This window comes from Aptenodytes forsteri, unplaced genomic scaffold (assembly GCF_000699145.1).
Source record: "Aptenodytes forsteri isolate BGI_AS27 unplaced genomic scaffold, ASM69914v1 Scaffold3, whole genome shotgun sequence".
Taxonomy (NCBI): domain Eukaryota; kingdom Metazoa; phylum Chordata; class Aves; order Sphenisciformes; family Spheniscidae; genus Aptenodytes; species Aptenodytes forsteri.
In genome coordinates this window covers 346,538-361,650 of record NW_008795283.1, presented here as the reverse complement: position 1 = coordinate 361,650, position 15,113 = coordinate 346,538, and the positions used below count along the sequence as shown (strand labels likewise).

The 15,113-nt window shown below is 43.7% G+C and overlaps 1 protein-coding gene across 1 annotated transcript in view; it reads right to left on the bottom strand.

The window, feature by feature from the left end:
* DPF3 (double PHD fingers 3) overlaps positions 1 to 15,113 on the bottom strand; it is a 169,310-nt gene that overhangs the window by 153,608 nt on the left and 589 nt on the right. The window lies entirely within an intron of this gene.

Here is a 15,113-nt window from a genome sequence, read left to right as displayed (position 1 = left end):
GAGGGAGTTTCTTAAAATTTGGGGGGGGGGGGGAATAAAAGGAATTTTCTCTGGTAGTACAGTTGTCCTGAAATAACATAGACTTGGTTTGTCTCTCACACTGGCATAACTTTTTTGACTTCAGTGAAATCACACTGACTGAGTACAAACAAAAACCACAGCCTGTATGAAGCTAAAGTTTTGTTGTTTTTTTTTTCACATTCAGTGTGTTGAAACAACACATTCCAGCCCAGGCATAGAAGCTCCTGCTGCCTTGTAAGCACAGAAAACACAGATTCACCCCAAATCTCCCACTCTACAAATTACTGTGAGTGGAGAAGGAGAGCAAGCCAAACTTCCTCAGCTCAAAAAGATGCCAAACTGGACATAATTTCAAAAAAAGAATCACATTTCAGCATGGCCTTGGCTCTATTCCTGATTTAGCTACACCAGGCAGAGTAATGGAAACGCTGGATAGATACCTTCCTTGGGAATGTGCAGCAGGGCATGCTTTTTATATGACCTTGCCCCTCCTTTTATCAAAACACTTCTCCTACTTTCACTGACATTTACCCCAAGGACATTGAAGCAAAGCAAGAGAGGAAGACTAGCACGCAGACTGCCCGCCTGCTCCAAGAAAAGCTTTTCATCAGTGGATTCACCGACAACTGGGATACCTGAGGAAGACTGACAGATTCGTAAGTGCCCAGGGTTTGTGTTTCACTGTTGCCAAGTCACAAGACAAAAACCATAAATCTAGCAGAGGACTGAAAAACTAGAATTTTGTGAGGGGTGAGCTGACATCTACCATACACACTGGGAGAAAGAAGAAAACGGCAATGGTACATAAAGCAGCCTCCAGATTCCTGAAGTGCCACCTATCTGATCCTCTTGCATGGTGTAGTATCACAATACTAGACAACCTGTCACACAGACTTCAAAGGGGCTACTTAGTTTGATTAGAGAGGGCTGAATTTGCCCACAGAACCCCACCGTCCCGTCCTCTGAAGAACCAGAGGCAAGCAGTAACTGTTAGATGAAATGGAAAAAAATAACCAACAACAACTCCAGGCCCAGTTCTCCACTGTCTTGCACTTCATGTGGTCATTTACATCTGGGCAAAGTGAATGTGAAACACTTCCAAACCACAGAAGCAGTAATTTACACTCACTTCCACTGCATTACGGCACGAGACTGAAGAATCAGGCCCTCTCTTACATGTCCCCAACAATTAATGATGAGTACAATATAGGCTGTGTAATTCCACTTGTTTTGGAAAACAGTCAATTTAGAAAGGTTACCATAAGACAGCAGCAAAAATCTGCTCCTGAACTCCCAACATCTCAAGCCGTAGCCTTGTCAATAGTACACAGGGTGCAAAAGATTATGGCCAGCTCAGGCCATTTGTTTCCTTTCTGGGCAGGAATCCCAGCATAACAGATACTTATGCATATTCTGTCCTCATTTTATCTAATTACAAATATCTCTCTAGGGATGGGGAGGGGAGAAGAGGTTTGATCACACGATTTTAGGTCACTTATGCAAGGGATTGCTGGGATATGCATTGATCCAAAGAGTGCTGTAATATTTTTAAAGTTCCCAGAGCCCTCTAGTAAGAAAAAAATAAATATGTACATACGTATCATTTTTTCCTATTTATATGAGTTTTTGAAACTGACCAGTATGAAAGAGTTGAATCATATACTGCAATAAATCATTAAAAAGTATATGGAAATGTTTAAAATGCCAAGACATTGGTTAATGAACAATACCATGTTTTCCTAAACACCATCTGTAAATACATTCTTTTTTTCCTATATTATACACGCACACAAATATACATAGATTATGCATACACACAGTTTTCTCTGAATAAGACCAATAACATCAGAGAGTAATGGAACATCATCATTTAAGAAAAAAAAATCAATTTTAAGTTGCTCATTTGGATTTTTATTTAATGGTTGCAAGTCTGGTGAAAGATGCAACATTGTTTCACATTGATGAACTTTTAAAAGCCATATTTAGGCATGATCTAATTAAGTAGAACAACTTAATATTAAGCAGAATTGCCCCTGTTTGCCCTAGATCAATGTGGTCTAAGTCTTCTGCAGTCCAAGAATAGGTACAAAATTGTGCAATTCCCATCACCATCACAAAGTGCTTCGAACCTGTTCCTGAGTGCTTCAAACCTGCTCCTTAAGCACGAGAGGAGTGGAATACAGCAGAACTTGGGGAACTTCTTTAAGAGAAAAATGCAAGAATTGTTTGAAACTTGTATGGAAAGAATGGAGAAGCTATTGGCTGAATAATTACCTTGGAAAAGGACATCAGAGTTAAACAGACACCCTTCAGGAACAGAAAACAGTAGTAACAGAAGAAAAAATTGGATCTTAAAGGTCAGGAAGTATAGGGAGAATTGCCAAAGTCAAGAGTTAGAACTTGCAAAAGCTATTAAAAAATAGTAATATTCTTCAGACATCAAAATAAAAGTGATCAAAGAAAGTTCAGCTGTTTTGCAGTAGAATGGTACATAGATTAAACATAATGTAGGTACAGGCCAAGAACTAAAGGAATGTTGTGCTTCAGTGGGATGACTGAGGTGGAAGCCATAAAGACATTTGTGCAGTCAAGGCATAAGTTCTGAATAATCTCTGCCCAAGAACTGCGACATGAAACCATACATCTACTAGCAAGTTCTTTAAACAGATACTGCAAATCATGGTTATTACTATATTACTGAAGTATAGCAAGCAAAATACTCTCTGTTAATTGTTTTAGAACACAAACCTTGCAAATTATTGCAGTAAGGCTAACTGAGCCAGAGTTTACTCACATGCAGTTTTTTAAGTGCAAAATAATCAAAGACACTCTTGAACAAGGAAACAACTAAGATGCAAGATCCATACCTTGTGCCAGAGTAACCTGACATCTTGCTTTCATAAGATACTGATATTCTCGACAACTTCTTCTTAGCTATTTGGACTTTCAGAAAATGTTTCATACAGTACTATATGAGAACTTACTGAAAATGGAGAAGATGAGTATTAGTACAAGAATGGTGATATGACTGAAAAACTACTGAAAGAGGGTTGGACACTGGTAAAGTCCTAACAGAGACACTAATTGGCTGACGGGAGGTTACTTCTGGAGTTCCAGAAAGGATTGGTCTGGGGACTGATCTTATTCAGTATTTCCATTAATGACCTTGGCACAAAAAGTATGTGTGCTGATAGAAGTTAGCCACTTACACAAGTTGAAGGAACATCAAGGAAATTAAGAATATCAGGCAAGAAGAATTAGATGGAGTGAATTCAGTATAAATTTCACTTTATATGTTGGAGAGCATCATCTCCACAAGAACAACAGCTGAAAGGACAGGAGAAGAAACGTAACAGTATCAGTCTAACACAGCATGACTATGAACCACCAGCACAATACAACCACAAACAAATGCAAAAGCAAGGTACTCCCAGAAGAGGTAAAAAATAAAGTTACTCTAGAGGGCAAAACCTCACCTGGAACAGAGTACAGTTCTGTGTACTCACACTCAAGAAAGTTGAATGTGAGTAATCCAAGCTGGAGTAGAGAAGACAAAGACAATAAATACTCCAGCGACCAAAGGAAAGGAAAAGATAGCACAAACAGTTTAGTATATCAAAACAAAGACTGAGAAGGCTTATAATAGTGTCGTGCAAATGCATGATATTGGAGAGGAAGACATGGAGGGAGCAATAGTATTTACACTAACAACTCCATGCTGGCACCAGAACAAATGGGTATAAACTGGTCACAAGTAGGGCTAGGCTAGGGATTAAAATGCTATTTCCAGACATCAGAGCAGTGGGTTCTGGAATCCTCCCAAGAAGAGTAATGGGAACAAACAGTCCAAGTGGGGATTTAAGACAAGGACTTTTCAGTTTATGAAAGGGATTATCTGACATGGTACCAGGAGACTGGACATAAGACGCAGGAACCGTCTTTTAAACCTATGCTCCTATTAATTGAGCCTCTGTGGCCAATTTGGTCTTTGTCTTCTCATCTGGAAGTACCCACACAGGAACCAATTAGTGCCAACTGGGATGGCAGCCTTTATGATATAGGTACCTACCCACTAGAAACAGGACCAGGCTCACCCACATGTTCAAGACAAGATATTAAGCATAGCCTCTTGCTTTAATAGGCACTCTAGCCCAACCTGACCTTTGACGGTAGTACAACATGCAAGTAAATCATGTTCAAGCCACTGTCATGGTCCCTTAAGTGCGTTGCCAAGAGACCACTAGTGCCAGCATCCAAACCGTTCTTCCAGCTGCAGAGGCGTGTGCAGAATTCCCTTCAAAGGTAGTCTACATCAAACCCCATGGGTGAGCATCTCCCAGACACTTCAGCCTCCAAGAACTCACTACTTTTTTATCCAGTCCTGCTAGCCACCTACTCAGAGACCTCTGCACTGTGGGTGCTGCCTGGAACACCACACGAGAACTACTGGCCAGCTTAATGAGGCCTTTTTGACAAGCAAAATCAAAACCCAAGGGAGGCAAAATGACAGAAACCAAAAGAAATATCCAGGTTTAGCAGAATCTCCTCACACTAAAACTGAAATTTTCAGGCAGCTTTTGTATCAGTGTAAAGACCTAACACTCAGCATTTGAGCTGGCCCCTATTGGAAAAAATAGTACTTATAAAGACAAAAGCAAAAGGTCAAAGTCCTACAGCCCTGAAAATATGTGTCAGGGGGAAAAACCTGACAGGTGCTGATTGATAACCATGCTTGAGGGAAGATGCTGGAGGAAAACTGCTGCAGCAAAGGCTGCAGGGAGTTACTGTTCCAAAACCCTGCTGCGGCAGAAAAAGCACATGTGGCTGCTAGAGCAGGAGATGGACATGGTTAATTGACTGGGAAAGTTTAGCAGAGGTGGAATTAATGCAAAAAGCTCAGAGCCCAGGCGGGCAATTCTGTTACCAAGGGAAGGAACCATTCGGCTGGAATTGCAATCCATTTTCAGGTCAGAGCCTTTCCCAAAGGCAGAGTGCTCACCCCTCATCTGTTCCTCCTCTTCCCCTCCGAGGGGTGCATGGAGGAGAAGGTAGCTGGAAACAGCAGCCTGGGAAATAGACTGCCCTTTGAGGGCCAGCCAGGTTTCGACTTTGCATGGTGTGTGAGGAATTCCGAAGACGTGTCAGGAGAGACAGCCTCTCCTAACTCTAGGACTTCGTGGATAAGTTAGTTGTGGAAACAAAACTAGAAAGTTAATAATAGGGGAGGAGGGAATTTACTTTCAGATCTACTCAGCAGAATGAATACCTGAACCAGATACATTTGCAATCTGGTCAGATGAGAATGCCAGGAGTTAGTTACTGTGGAATCGCAGCAACAACATGGAAAAAAATACACCCAAACAATTATTTTTTTAAAGTAAAGCGGACTGCACAGGAAGATAGGAAAGACACAAACACAAACCACAGACCAGATGATCTTATGCAGTGATGCGCTGCCAATATTTTGATGAGTAGCACCCACGACTGTGTTCCTTTCAGCTAGTGCCTCAGAGTCACTTTCCTCAGTAAGGGAGGACTAGATCTGGGAACTTTTCATTTCTTCTGCCATTTCAACAAAGGGGCTTTAAATACACTTAGACATACTTACAAGTAGCCTTGTAAAATAAATTGTGTCAAACTGTTCTCACACCAATTACTTTGAATTCAATGCGTGAATTGTACTGAACAGACTGTCTGGTGTGCAGCATGTGTATTTTGAAATGCAAAACTACTTGCCACTTGGTGTAATCTGGTTCATTTCCGTGGTAAAATCTTTGCACCCCAACAGTGCCTTTATCAGCTGTAGGCATAAACCACTGCCATTAAGGATGGTTTAGCGATATTTATTAGTGAACTTCTTCCATCAGAACCAGGCAGACAGTCTAAACTCACTTTCCCACTCTTTCTCCATGCCCCTAATTTCAGCTCAGCCATGGAAGTGGTACCAAGGAAGGATTCCCATTCACTTTCAACACATCACATATATACTGTCTAACACTCAACACCAAAAGCAAAGCAACATGGCTTCTAAACCTCCAATTCTGTCAATGGTTGACGGTGTGACTAGTGTGACCATCACCAAGTCAGTCAGTGCATGCCATTCCTCCCATCAGAAGAACGGAGAAAATAATCCCATGAAAGGGACTGTGATGCTTACTTTAAGCATGATTATAAAGCATTTTCCTGCTCTGGCATGAAAGTGCCACATACTTTACATTACAAATAAGATATATTTTTCCTAATTCTTTCATGCTGGAACCTCCTGAAATCCTCGTTGTAGGATATGTAAGGAAAAAATTCCAGGTGGGAGAAATTTTGTATAGCTGCTTTCTGCTCAGTCTGAAGAAATCTCACTTGGTAGAGCTACTCACAGTAGGCAAAGGTAGTCTTTTGCAGGCAAAGAGGGACTCTCCTTTAGACCTGTATTCATGCACAGGAAGTTAGCTACGTTTTAGCAACAGGTAATTACATTAGTGCCTCCTCTACTCAGCCTGACTAGCATGAGAGTCATACCTGACTGTGAAAATAAGCTCATGACTTATCTATGCCATACAACAAGTCAGGGGTCAGATTTAATTCAGTAGGCTCTGATCTGCCATGCTGCAACCGCGAAACAAAGCTGCCTCTCCCTGCGCACAGAGGCAGAACACTGAAGCGAGTCTTGCTCCAAGACAGCACCAAAATGCACCACCTCATACTCCCCATCCTCCTCCAAAACACCAGGGTAGATCATAGAGAGTCCGTCTTCCCAGTCCAGAAGCCATTGAAAACTCTCCTCCTCATCCTGTATGAGGGGCCTGAAACAAACATTTCATTTTGGGAAATGACTTGAGAAGAACGTGTGAGGAAGCAGAGCAACAAACAACACATAAGGTGGATATAAATCCAGATAAAATATTAAAATCATTAAAGGGTTGCTGCTCCCTGAAGGTTAGAAAAAACGAAGAGAGTTAATTAAAAGCAATCTCCACACAGTGCTGAGCTAGCCTGACCTGATAAATCAACAGCTAGGACTGCGCTAGTAGAGGTCAGTGGGGGAAAGAGGTTGGGAGGCGGAGGAGAGGGAAGCTAGGAGAAGATAAAACATTTAGCTGAGACTATCGACAAAAACAAATCAGATCTGGTGACAGAAAATTGAGACGGGTTTTCCACATATTTCCCCCATCAACATTTTTTGGTTAGATTTCAACCTCAGGAATGCCTGTTTGCTGTCAACATAACACCAGCGAACCTGACCAAGTTCCCATTCATTTGTATCAGCACAGGAGAAGAGAGAGAAGCAAGAAGTCTTTGGGGCCCCATTCCACCTGGGGAGGTATTAACATCGCTTTCATCCACATGCCATTTGATCACCGAGGACTAACATCACCAAAATTAACAGAGGGGCACATCCTTTTTGGAGAAGCACCTCCTAAAAATTAAAGGGTTAGTCAGATATGATGAAACAGTAGAAGTATCTCAATGCTGCAATTGAACCACACCTGCGGAGAAAGAGCTCACTGCAGAGTCTTCCCATCACCAACCCTCGCCCATCATATCTCACATGCCTCTTAACCTGCACTACCCCAACTTTAAAAGGTACTAATCTCTGAATTAAAATTGTGTTCCTGATTTATTCCATATTTCACATCAACAGGTATATGCTAACGAACTGAAAACTTAAAGGATAAAGAGTCCATAGAAAACACAAAAACCTACAGTCTTCAAAACACCCTTCGATAGTTTAAAAAAAAAAGCAAAAGCAATCAAGGTAAGCTTGCAGATACAAGTGGGCTCATGTTATAATTTTGATATTGGACACCGGTGAGTGATTTATCTGAACACTCAATAGGATAGCAGCCTCAAACATGATGCAGTTTTTATTCATGGTCAAGACCAAAGGAGTTCAGCAGTAAAACAGCTTTCTGAACCACTGTTTCCATTATTCCTTATTCAGATTGCATAGGTTTTAAAGTAGTCATAAACATAAAATATATTTGTCCCCATCACTGACTAAACACAGTCTCTCAGGAAACAATATTGAGGCCAAAATACTTGAATAGCCACAAATCCATGGATGACTTTCTTCAGAACTGTTCTTGAAGGAAATGGAAATACGGACATTACTTTTCCCTTGAAGAAATAATACTAACTTTGTGTCTGCATTGTAAGTTTCCTTATAGCACTGTTCACTGGATAGTGAACTATCTGGGCTATAATTCTGGCCATTTCAATTTTTCTCCCAATTCCGTGACTAATCACATTAGGCTTGTGGATCCACAGGAACACTAGAAACTGCAAAGTTCCTAGAACCAGACCAAAAATTTCACAGCCACATGACACAAAGCACTGAACTGGTGTTCACTTACTCTTCCAAAACATGAAAAGCACCCAAAACATTTTCAAGAGGAAATTTTGTTCCAACAGGCATAATCTATCTTCCTGTGGCTAGCATGAAGCCAACTCAAAGCAGAAAAGCAGCATAAGCACTGTACTTTGCGTTTTGGCAGGAGTAGCATGCCCACATCTGATCAGATCAAATCAGCCCTGCCAGCTGATGCGGTAGGGCAGACTGGAATTAACCAACTCGGGACATGGCCTTATTTCACTGCGCTGCACCTGATTTTCTTTGCACCGTCCAACCTATTTAGATTTTTGAGACCTGCAAAGCAGGAAGCATTAAGCCATGTGTTTGTAGAGAATTTAGCACAACGTCTTAACCAAGGCCTTGTACCTTGTATCACAAGGGGGAATCTGAGAAGAAACAAGGGGGAGAAACTATAAGTTATGTGGGGTTCCTTTCTTTTGCATACTAAGATTTCATAGGCGTGTTACAGTTGGCATTTTATATTAATTTATAAAAATTATCAGAAAGCAAGGACAGCATTATCAGATGTCAAAGACTGATACAACTCACGGTGTTGTATGAACGGAGAGATGATCCTCAGTTAGGTTGGATCAGTTCTGTCACAAGGGACTGCAATATTAAATATCACTTCCAGCCTTTCTCACCAGAAGAATAACGTTGATGTAGTCAGTGTCCCCATCAACACCTGAGCGGGGAACTCTCTCCCAGCTACAGCTCAGCAGAACGCGAAATTAATGACTCAGGATTTGGCAAGCACACGCTGCTGATCACAGCCACCTAGTGCACACTCATCAGTACCCGTCCCTGCCCTGCTCTCGCTGCTCCACTGACTCCCTGTGAAGTCTCCCCTCAGACAGTGCTGGGGTGCCAGTGAAACCTTCCATGTGGCTGGAATTGCAACTCTCTGACCGCACCCGGCTCAGGCAGGTAACCTGAAAACCGAGACACATGCTGACATACTCCTGCTGTTCCCATACTGAAGGGGATGGGGGTGTGAGAAGGATATTTGCCAGCAGCCATTGAGACACCGAATTATTCTTCTCTGAGACATCTGCTGGGAATCTGTGGTTAAAATATGCTCTGCTGGGAAATAAACCATATATAACAATTAAAAAAGCATCATACTTCTAATAATTTAGGCTATGAAAGATAAATAAGAATTTTAAACATTCAGTATTCAAGCACTCATGATATTTGTGTTATATGTCACTCAGTTTAGACAGTGAAAATACATTGGGCAGTTTTATTCTTTCTTTTGAAATAAGAAAGAAGAAAGGAAAAACACTTTCTGCTTCTCATGCACTAGTCCAGTGTATTTGGGTTTGTTCCACAAATTGTAGAGAAATTTTTAAAGACAAGAAAGAAACACGTCCATCTGAAAAATTTTGTTTAAAAAAAAAGGATTGTAAAAGTATGCTTTCTTTTAGATTGTGTTGATGAGATAAATTTCCTTAGCAGAAACAAATCGGTGCTAAAACTGGCATCTACACTAAGGAAGTGATTAACACACCTCAGCCTCTGCATCCTGGGCACAATTGCCAGGCAAAGCCAGAAGAGCAGTAGAGTCCTAATGAAGCCCTCGGAACCGGCCTTAAGCAATGTTGCCTTGGTGCTGCTTCTCTGCATGTGGGAGTATGTCACCCCAGCCAGGGAATCCTCAGATCAGAGGTCGGTCTGTCCAAGGGAGAAAAACGTCAACTCCCGAAACAGATTCATTCCACTCCTACAAGTCCTCGGGGATAAACAATACAGGGACGGTTCTTGCTCAAGGCAACATCACATACAGACAAGACAGTGATGAGCCCAGAATAAATACCAAGATTGTAAAATTGATCTACCAAGCAAAGAAATTCAGCTCTGACATGAAAGATAAACCAGAGTGAGAAAACACCAGACTCGGCAAACGATAATCCTAAAAGATGGTTTATTTGCAGCCAATGGGGGCATTGGAATGCCTCATTTTGGGACAGCAGAGGTACAGCCAACTGTCATAAATTGCAGAAGACAGACATACAAGATGGACAAAGTCTGCTCTTGAGAGCAACCTCCAAATACCACGCTTCCAGTTTTAGGAAAGCAGAGGAAGAAATCAATTTTCATTAGGCTACAGAAAGGATGAGCCACATTACCTTCACCATGACTCAGACTGAAGACAAATCCCCATTTTGCTTTGTGTATCGGACTTCTGCATGGTCTGGGTAAACTATTCCCACTCAGACACTGTGAGTCCAATCTAACAGACATTATGCACCCAGCCCATTGGACATGGGCTTACCTTGAAATTATTACACCCTCCAAAAAATCATACCTTTGGGCCTCTGTAGCCCAACCCAGATAGTTCAACATTGCTTTCACACACCACAAATCGTGTTTTAAAAAATTTTTCTTCAGCGACAATTTTGTGATACAACCTCCATCCATTCACACAACTGGACAGACTGTGAAAGACTAGAATACCAGCAAAACAAAATTACAAAAGCACTGCAACAACTAATCATGCAACAGCAGCTCATGGAACCAGACATAACACTGTAACTAGTAACATATCATTTATCAGACTCTTTCATATTCAAACCAGTGTATCCTCAGGTCTTCTTAACTTGGCTTCTCTGCCCCCCAATGACTTTGGTTTTATGCTCATGTTCCCTTGCATAAATGGAATAATATTCATCCCTCTTTTTCTCTGAAGGCTGGTGCTGAGATACAGAAAATACAGTTTTCATGTGGACAACAGTTTTAGTTTGAAATGCGTCACACTAGGGCTCATTTATGTTTTTAAGTGACTTCAGAGCCACATTGGAAATGCTGTAGAAATTCTGGTATGCGATTTAATGTGCCCAACAACCCTGTTCTGTCAAGCAGAAGAAAATTCCCTTCTGCAAAGCCACATTAAAATCACCTCCACATCAGTGGTAAACACTGAACTGGCAACCTAACTGTCCGTCTATTTTATTGCTTCCACCTGCTGAAAGCAGCACTGCACATTATACTTTCACTTTAATATTAAAGATCAGCAACCAGATGCTTATGCAACAACATCAAAAAAAAAAAAATCAGTCTTCATCAGCACTTAATCAGGACATAGGGCTGTTTCAGGGATGGGTAATGGGATACGGGACCTTCCAGTTAAGAGTCCGCAGCTTGAATTCAAGCCCGAGTTATCACTAATGAAATACTCTTGCCATACAAGACCCCAAGAGCCACGCTGGTCTGTTGCCAACATGAAACAGGGATGCAAGCACAGACCATTTCTTCACAGGTGTCTCATGCCACAGAATTCATCATCACAAGGATGGCCATTTGGCAGCCCAGGGGTCGGAGCTGGCTGTCAAGGCAATTTTATCTGAGAAGGTACAGCAATTTGAAAACCGACCGCTGCTGTGTGTTTGCAGCAGGAATGCAGAGACAGAACAGGGCTGGTAGGGTTTATAAGGTCAGCTCTAGCACTGTGCACACAAGTCTGCAATGATCTGGTCCCCAAACACCTGGCAGGGAATAAGTGTCCCCAAGCACATCAAAGTTATCCGTCAATACAGTCAGCATGCAAGTGACCTAGCCTAGCATTCGAGCCCGAGTTGGCCTCTTTTGTCCCAGAGGCTGTCTTGAGCAAAAGAAAGGGAGATCACCAGCACCGCTACTCCAAGGCCAAACTACTGGAAGGCAACAGCTCCTCTGGTGAGCATCCAGGCAGAGAGCTACACGGCATGAGGGAATCTCGCACGCAGAAAAGGCAATAGCCTAACATAAGTTCCAGTGAGTATGTTTAATTGACAACCTGAAATAAAAGTCAGCTGTGGGAGTAAAGACAGAGAAGGGCTGGGGGGAAACCAGCTCTGCTTCTAGATAAGACTTCGTAAATTACAAGGTCTTAATTACATTAAATGCATTATGGTACCATATGCACATCACTAATAAGGCAGAGACGGAAGAAATGGGACTAGGTGCTAACACTGGAAGTTGAATGGCTGCATTCTAGACTTGATCTTTGAATTAGAAAGTTTCTGAACCACTTTGTCCTAGTTTAGCCATCCATAAAACAAAGGCAATAATCCTTTCTTCACAGGGGTGTTGAGAGGTTTAATTAATTAACGTTTACAAAGCCCGCTGAGATTTCTGACTGACATTTGAAGTCATTCAGAATACTTTTTAACTGCATTTGTTTCTTCTACTGCACTGCTCAAATGTCTCCATATTAAGATATCCAAAGGAGAAGAAGATGGAAAGAAAAACTATGGAGATAGGTACACAGGCTAGTGGAAAAAAACAACCCAACAAATCCAGCACTTCAAATCCACTGCTGTCCCATCACAGCTATCTGAATACTGCCTTTTCTACAGATGAAGAAGAATGTGTTTATCCAGACACCTGCCGTCTTTCCCTGGCAGATCTGTTAAACTTAGATCTCTGGTATTTTTGCCTGAGGCACCATGTTGGTAAACAACAAGGTATTAAATGGCAGAAATAATAGGCAGTCGTGTCAGGTTGATTGGATCACCAGAGGAAGTGAAGGGGAGAAGAGCAAAGGGGTGAAAGCACCAAAAGAGAACCAGAAAGTGAGAAGAGAGCGCTAGATGGAGAAAGAGGCAAGCTGAGCGTAAGGAGGTGCCAATCACTAATAAGGGACTCCACGCACTAAGCTATTCTATGTAATGTATTCCCACAGATGCTCAGGTACACTGGAATACATTATCCCGAGAGACTAGTCTAGCATGAACAAGGCCACATATGTGTCCAAGTGCCGGAGATAAACTGAGTATCGGACACACTTAAATGCACAAGCACACACAGGGAGCTGCTTGATACCTGAGCTAGGATTTCTCAGTCTCTATCTACATTGTCCCCCATCTCAGAGCAAAACCTTTGTGTGGCCAGTTTCTGTAGGGGGCGTTTGTGGGTTTTGAGATACAATCAAAACGCAGACAGAGGAAATGCAAATGTCATTCAGCTCCCTTTCATTGTCAGGAAGGACACATGAGGATAAAATACTGTGCACTGCATCCCTTCCCCTATTATGTGTCCTACTGCTTTTGTCCTAATTTATCCCATGCATAATTTATTTACATGTGTATTGTTTCCCGATCAGCAACTTTAAAGAATAAGTGAAAATTATAAAATGTTTTATTAAACAAGTTGTTAATAAAAAATGCAGGTGGTGTCAGACAGCCAGTACCAATTCTGTTTCCTCCACATAGCATTAGTACTTTAAAAGGCACACAGAGAAAAGCGAACCCAGCACTTGATGTCTATTGTTTCCTCCTCTCACACCCCCCAGGGGCGAGGGGAGGAGAAGGGAGCTAATTATAAAGGGCCTAATCCTGCCCTCCCCGACTTTAGCAGCAGCGGGATCGGGCCCCCGATTCCTTTCGGCACAAGCAGCCCTTCGGCAGGATCCGCCCTCTCCGGAGATCCGCCGCGACTGTTGGGAGCCCCACGGTGTCACGAAGTGCGAGGCGAGGAGGCGAGGTCCCGTCCCCCGGCGGGGCTCCCACGGCGGCGCCCGGCTCCTCGGGCCGCGGCCGCTCGCCGCTCCCCGGGAGCTCCCCGCCTCTCACCCGCCGCCCCCAGAGGCCACCGAGCCCGGGCTTCCTCGCTACCGGCAATACTCGCGAACGGCACAAACGTACGGGGCTTTTCCCAGCCCAGGTGAGGAGCCGTGCGGTGCGGCCCCCTTCGTGCGCTTCTGGGTCCCCGGCGTGCGCGGGCTGCGCTGCCTGCGCCGGAGCAACGCCCGGCGGCCGGGAGGGGCACGGGGAGAAGTTGCTCTCGCCTGCGCAAGTATTAAACCTGCCGTCAAACGGGGGGCACGCCGTCTCTTCCCCGCGGTTTCCAGAGCGTGTTCAAGCCCCCCGCCCCCCGTGAGGATACTCGCACTTCTTTGATTAACCCCCTGACAACTGCGCTCCCCTCTCCGCGTGGATTTTTATGAGGTGCTACCGAGAGGACGGGTAAACGAAAGCAAAGGTTTTCTGCCAGGACGGAGCAGGAGAGCTGATAAACATGTCAGCACCCCTTCCCTGCTCGAGGCTTTCCTTTCCCTCCGGATCGCAGAGCGACAGCGACAGGAATCCCTGGAAAAACCTTCAAGTGTTTTTTCAACTCCAGCCGGAGAGACTTGAGTCGGGGGGGGGGGGGGGGGGAAAGAAAAAGAAAAAAAACACCAGAAAAACCTCGCAGCCCTAATTTCATCTCTGAAAACTCAAACGTATAAAAACACCCACTCAGCGCAGCCAGAAAGTGCAAACGAAGCGTCACCGCCAGGTACTCTGCTTCCCTGCTTTAATAGCAAGAGCGCTGCCCCCGTTAGCAGAGAAGTCGTTTTAAAAAGGTTAAGACAGCTCCTCTCCCCACATACGGTGCCAAATCCCACTCTCCCTAATGCCTTCAGGGATTAACGGCGTGCGCTGCAGACCACAAGGAAAATAAAGGACGCGCTCCAGAAGACGACAACCGGCTCCCGCGGTCCCCCTCTTAAATCGGCCGTATTTCCAGATCGGGAACCCCGGAATATCTCCGCAGCAGAAGCACCTGCCCCCTCCCGCGCACTCGGTCGCTCCCTCTCCGTGTTTCCCCCGCCAGCAGCGGGTCAGATCCCGTCCGAGCAGCCCTTGGCTGCTTGCGCCCACTCCGAAGATGGAAACACGGACAGCTCGCTTTGCCACTTTGAAAAGCGAAAGCCTGTCATATGCAAAAAAGATCTCCGGACTTCCTGCCCCAAATCAACGACCGGCAGCCCCGAGTGATTCAT